The sequence below is a fragment of the Schistocerca nitens genome, chromosome 3 (genome assembly GCF_023898315.1).
Source record: "Schistocerca nitens isolate TAMUIC-IGC-003100 chromosome 3, iqSchNite1.1, whole genome shotgun sequence".
Lineage (NCBI taxonomy): Eukaryota > Metazoa > Arthropoda > Insecta > Orthoptera > Acrididae > Schistocerca > Schistocerca nitens.
This window is the reverse complement of record NC_064616.1, coordinates 184,738,617-184,744,894: the sequence shown is the minus strand read 5'-3', so window position 1 is coordinate 184,744,894 and position 6,278 is coordinate 184,738,617. Positions and strand designations below refer to the sequence as shown.

General features: G+C 48.1%; 1 pseudogene; it reads left to right on the top strand.

Moving 5' to 3' along the window:
- The first annotated feature begins 934 nt into the window (after positions 1 to 934).
- On the top strand, positions 935 to 1,052 carry LOC126249917 (5S ribosomal RNA; annotated as a pseudogene).
- Positions 1,053 to 6,278: the final 5,226 nt, after the last annotated feature.

Below are 6,278 nucleotides of genomic sequence, written 5' to 3'. Positions count from 1 at the left end.
ATCTGCCATTTGTTTTTATGTAAATATCGTAAACCAATGTATTTCGTACAACGTCATCTGTTATTGTCATCTTTCTACAGTATATATACACGGTGAGAAATATTGAACTAAATGAAATAAAATCGTCATAACTACTGAACGGTTTGCGTTAGGACGTTCAAACTTCACGGTTGCCCGTGGGCCATGATGGGAATTAGTATGGTTTGGCTTAGCAACGAAGCCCACTTTCATTTGGATGGATTCGTCAATTAGCAAAACTGGCGCATCTGGGGGACTGAGAATCCGCATTTCGCGCTCGAGAAGTCTCTTCACCCACAACGGGTGACTTTGTGTTGTGCAGTATCAACTCAAGGAATAATCTGTGCGATATTCTCTGATGGCACGGTGACTACCGAACGGTACGTGAAGGTTTTGGAAGATGATTTCATCCCCATTATCCAAAGTGATCCTGATTTCAACAAAACGTGGTTCGTGCCACACGGAGCTCGACCTCATCGAAGCAGGAGAGTGATGTCCTGGAGGAGCACTTTGGGGACCGCATTCCACCTTTGGGGTACCCATAGGCCACTGCCCGGCCTTGACTGGCCGCCATATTGTCCGGATCTGAAGACATGTGGCTCCTTTAGCGGGACTATATTAAAAACAAGGTGTACAGCAATAACCCCAAAACCGTTGCTGAGCTGAAAACAGCCATTCAAGAGGTCATAGACTGCATCATTGTTCCGACACTTCAAGCTGTCCAGGCAGAATTTGACTACTCATATGCGTCACATCATCGCGAATGATGGCAGGCATATCGAACATGTCATAACATAAATCCAAATATTTGTAGTGACGTTTACATGTTGAATAAATTGTGTGCACGCCGTAGTTTGTAACTAATTTACATTTTTTTCATGTAATTCAATAAATGTCACCCTGTATATTAACAATAGCCAAAGGGCTTGCCGCAGTGGGAACACCGGTTCCCGTCAGATCACCGAAGTTAAGCGCTGTCGGGCTGGGATAGCACTTGGATGGGTAACCATCCGGTCTGCCGAGCGCTGTTGGCAAGCGGGGTGCACTCAGCCCTTGTGGGGCAAACTGAGGAGCTACTTGACTAAGAAGTAGCGGATCCGGTCTCGGAAACTGACGTACGGCCGGGAGAGCGGTGTGCTTACCACATGCCCGTCCATATCCGCATCCAGTGACACCTTTGGGCTGAGGATGACCCGGCGGCCAGTCGGTACCTTTGGGCCTTCATGGCCTGTGCGGGAGGAGTGTAGTTTTAGTTTAATTAATATTAACCATCTCTTAAATACGCTTTATGTAACTTATAACTGAAAGCGATTTTTATCCGCTGCCAGCCCGCCTCCATTGTGAGGAAATGGAATAACAATAAAGAAGGAAAAAAAAAAAACACGACAGTCACAGCTTGACAATGGCCAACTAACATTTGGTCGAAACCTCGTGTATTTAAACATCTTGACGTGGCTGGAAGCGCGAGAAAATGTTATCAACAAATAAACAGCCTTCTAATGAAGTGAACTGCGTGTAGTAGCAGAGGCAGACTGCTTGCCTACTACAAGCAGGTTTAAACGGATATATGTTACAAGAGCTATGCAGAGACGAAGATACCTGCACGTAACAGTCTAGCGTGGAGTACTGGTACAATTCAGTTCGGACGGAGGTTCGCTACAACAACAATAACATTGGTACCTACCTGATAACTTTCCATTTTGCTCTCGTGTTTTAATCCCATCAGACTTAGTAAAGAGGGCAACTTATCCCACTTGGCCGACTTCTGTCTGGGAAATTTCATTGGGTGAAACTTGGCAGATTAAAACTATGTGCGGGACAGAGACTCGAACTCAGGACCGTTGCCTTTCGCGGGCAAGTGCTCTACCATCTGAGCTACCCAAGCACGACTCACGCCCCGTCCTCACAGCCTTACATCTTCCAGTACCTCGTCTCCTACCTTCCAAACTTTACAGAAGATCTCCTGCGAAACCTTGCAGAACTAGCACTCCTGAAAGAAAGGATATTACGGAGACATGGCTTAGCCACAGCCTGGGGGATGTTTCCAGAATGAGATTTTCACTCTGTAAAGTTTGAAAGGTAGGAGACGAGGTACTGGCAGAAGTACAGCTGTGTGGACGAGGCGTGAGTCGTGCTTGGGTAGCTCAGCTGGTAGAGCACTTGCCCGCTAAAGGCAAAGGTCCCGAGTTCCAGTCTCGGTCCGGAACACAGTTTTAATGTGCCAGGAAGTTTCATATCAGCGCACACTCCACTGCAGAGTGAAAATCTCATTCTGGAAACATCCCCCAGGCTGTGGCTAAGCCATTTCTCCGCTAGTTCTGCAAGGTTCGCAGGAGAGCTTCTGTAAAGTTTGGAAGGTAGGAGACGAGGTACTGGCAGATGTAAAGCTGTGAGGACGGGGCGTGAATCGTGCTGGGGTAGCTCAGATGGTAGAGCACTTACCCGCGAAAGGCAAAGGTCCCGAGTTCGAGTCTCGGTCCGGCACACAGTTTTAATCTGCCAGAAAGTTTCATATCAGCGCACACTCCGCTGCAGAGTGAAAATCTCATTCTGGAATTTCATTTCGTGTCGGTGCTCTACAAACAACTGCTGTTCACAAAGTCTCCACCCCGCAGGTTAGACGCGTTCCGCGAAGAGCGGAGCGTGTCGAAAAGTGCTCGTCAGGCTACAAAGGGCCGAGGCGGCGCGCAGTGCCTTGTGAGACGGCGGCCCGCATCCTGGTTGGGCGCCGGTGGCACCGTTTTAGACGAATGCTTGGGCGCGCTGCTGCCGCTTACGTAAGGCCGCGAGGATGGCGCCTGCCACAGCCGTCCCGCATTCCTGTACAAGGTTCCTCGTGTTCGCACCCGCCGCGCATTCTCGCCGCCACTTTCGGCTGCCCACGGACGGCGCTGCCCTGATATGTGCAGGACCTCCGGGGCAACGTTTCTCGAACTTTTCGCTTCTTAATGTCCACTTTTATCGTGAAGCTCCTGCTTTAGTTCAGTAGTACAATGAGATGACAAAAATCATGCGATAGTGATACGCACGTATGCAGATGGCGGTAGTGTCACGTACACAAGGTGTAAAAGGGCAGTGCATTGGCGGAGCTGTCATTTACACTCAGGTGATTAATGTGAAAAGTCTCCGACGTGATTACGGCCACACGACGCTAATTAACCCGGAATGGTAATTGGAGTTACACGCATGTGACATTCCATTTCGAGAAACGGCAGGTAATTCAATACCCCGAGATCTACAGTGTCAGAAGTGTGTCGAGAATACCACATTTCAGGCATTACCTCTCACCACGTACATCGCAGTGGCCGACGGCCTTCACTTAACGACCGAGAGCAGCGTCGTTTGCGTAGAATTGCCAGTGCTAACAGACAAGCAAAATTGCGTAATACAACTGCAGAAATCAGTATAGGACGTATGAGGAATGTATTCGTTAGGACAGAGCGGCGAAATTTGACATTAATGGGCTATGGTAGCAGACGTCGAGTGCCTTTGTTAACAGCACGAGCTGGGTAGCCGCGCGGTCTAAGGCGCCTTGTCACGGTCCGTGAGGCTTCCCCCGTTGGAAGTTCGAGTCCTCCCTCGGGCAAGAGTGTGTGTATTGTCCGTAGCGTAAGTTTGAGTTAGATTAAGTAGTGTGTAGGCTTAGGGACCGATGACCTCTGCAGTTTGGTCCCATAAGACCTCACCACAAATTTCCAATCTAACAGCACGACATCGCCTGCAGCGCCTCTCCTGGGCCCGTCACCATATCGGTTCCACCCTTGACGAATGAAAAACAGTGGCTTTGTCAGATGAGTCCCGATTACAGTTGTTAAGAGCTGATGGCAGGGTTTGAGTGTGGCGCATAGCCCACCAAACCATGGACGCAGGTTGACAACAAGGCACTGTGCAAGCTGGTGGTGGCTCCGTAATGGTTCAGGCTGTATTTACATGGAATGGACACGGTCTCTGGACCAGCTGAACCAATCATTCTCTGAAAGTGTTATCTTGGGCTATTTACAGCCATTCATGTTGCCACACAACGATGGAATTTTTATGGTTCACAGTACTCCGTAGCATCAGGCCATAATTGTTAGCGACTGGTCAGAAGAACACTCTGGACAATTGAAACAAATGATTTGGCCACCCAGATCGCCCGACATGAATCCCATCGAACATGTGTGGGACATAATCGAGAGGTCATTTAGCCGGCCGGAGTGGCCGAGCGGTTCTAGGCGCTACAGTCTGGAACCTCGCGACCACTACGGTCGCATGGATGTGTGTGATATCCTTAGGTTAGTTATGTTTAAGTAGTTCTAAGTTGTAGGGGACTGATGACCACAGAAGTTAAGTCCCATAGTGCTCGGAGCCATTTGAACCATTTTTGAGAAGTCATTTGGTACACATAATCCTGCACAGGCAACACTTAGGCAATTGTGGACGACTATAGAGGCAGCATGGCTCAATATTTCTGCTTTCTGCAGAGGAATTCCAACAACTTGTTGAGCCCATGTCACGTCGACCTGCTGCACTACGTCGGGAAAAAGTAGTTCCGAAACGAAAATGGGAGGTATCCCATGACTTTTGCCACCTCAGTATATATCTCTGGTGTCCGCCTGCTCAGCTGTGTGGTAACGTGCTCGCCTCTCATGCAAACGGGCCCGTGTTCGCTTCCCGGCCGGGTTGGAGATTTCCTCCGCTCGTGGACTGGGTGTTGTGTTGTCCTCATCATCATTTCATCCCCATCACCGGCCCGCAAGTCGCCCAATGTGGTGTCGAATGAAATAAGACTTGCACTTGGCGGCCGAACTTCCCCGAATAGGGGCCTCCAGGCCAACGATGCCATACGCTCATTTCCATATCTCTGGTGCAACATTCTGTAAACTGACTGACCCGCCCGGATAGCCGAGCACATTGAAGTACCACTTCTGGGCTACGGAAGACGAGCCTTCCCCCAATCACATCCGCCTCGCGGACCAACGACGATTGTGGTGAAGCAACCAGCAAGGCTCAGTGTGGTTTTCAGGTGGTTTCCCACATCCAGCTACATGAGTACCGGTCTGATACCCACGTTACGCCTCAGACACACGCTAAGCAAACATTTTCAAAACCCTCTCAGAGTTGAGCGTAGATTTACGCTGACGCAGACAGATGGTGTATACAGATTCCGTGTCATGGAAAGTAGTGGCATCAGATTGGTTGGTTGGTCGATTTGGGGCAGGGTACCACACAGCGAGCTCATTGGGCCGGCCGCTGAGGCCGAGTGGTTCTAGGCGCTTCAGTCTGGAAACGCGCTCCTGCTACGGTCGCAGGTTCGAATCCTGTCTCGGGCATGGATGTGTGTGATGTCCTTAGGTTAGTTAGGTTTAAGTAGTTCTAAGTCTAGGGGACTGATGACCTCAGATGTTAAGTCCCATAGTGCTTAGAGCCACATGAACCATTTGAGCTCATTGGTCCCATCGGATTAGGAAAGGATGGGGAAGGAAGTCGGCCGTGCACTTTCAAAGGAACCATCCCAGCATTTGCCTGAAAATCAAGGAAAAACTAAATCAGGATGGCCGGACGCGGATTTGAACCGTCGTCCTCCAGAATACGGGTCCAGTGTGGTAACCACTGCACCATCTCGCTCGCTGATGGCATCAGAAAGGGTGTTGGGCTCTCAGCTATCACTAACATCGCCTCAAGACATATAAAAAATGCCGACCTTGTACTAGAAACGGAAAAATATAAAAGAAAAAGATTCTGTAAATTTATTATTAGCAATAGGTATATATATACATACACACACACATATATATATATATATATATATATATATATATATATATATATATAATTTGAAACTTAACCCAAAGTTTCCTGAAGTAACTTAAATTTAAAATAACAAAATCAAACAAGGCTATTAAGTTTTAATGAGACCGCTTCATATTTTCGCAAATACACGTATATGTTCTTGGAAGCGGTGAAAGTACCAACATGGTCATTTTGCGACCAGAGGATGAATGTGCATCCTTATTCGCTGCCGATGTCGCATTCGAACCGACTACTAAAATTATTAAATGAAAGCGAAGGTTTGTTAATAATCCACATTTTTAAAATTTCATACAGGCGTTATTTTTTGAAGTCACTTTCTTGAGAGTTATGAAAAAAAGGGGCGTAAGTTTCGTGGAACCTATGCCTGATCTGCATGGAACGCAAGGATTCCGTGGAGAACAGTTTACGAGACACTGCCTCAGAGCATACCAGCTACGTTAACTACCCATTTAATGCAGTAAAAGAAA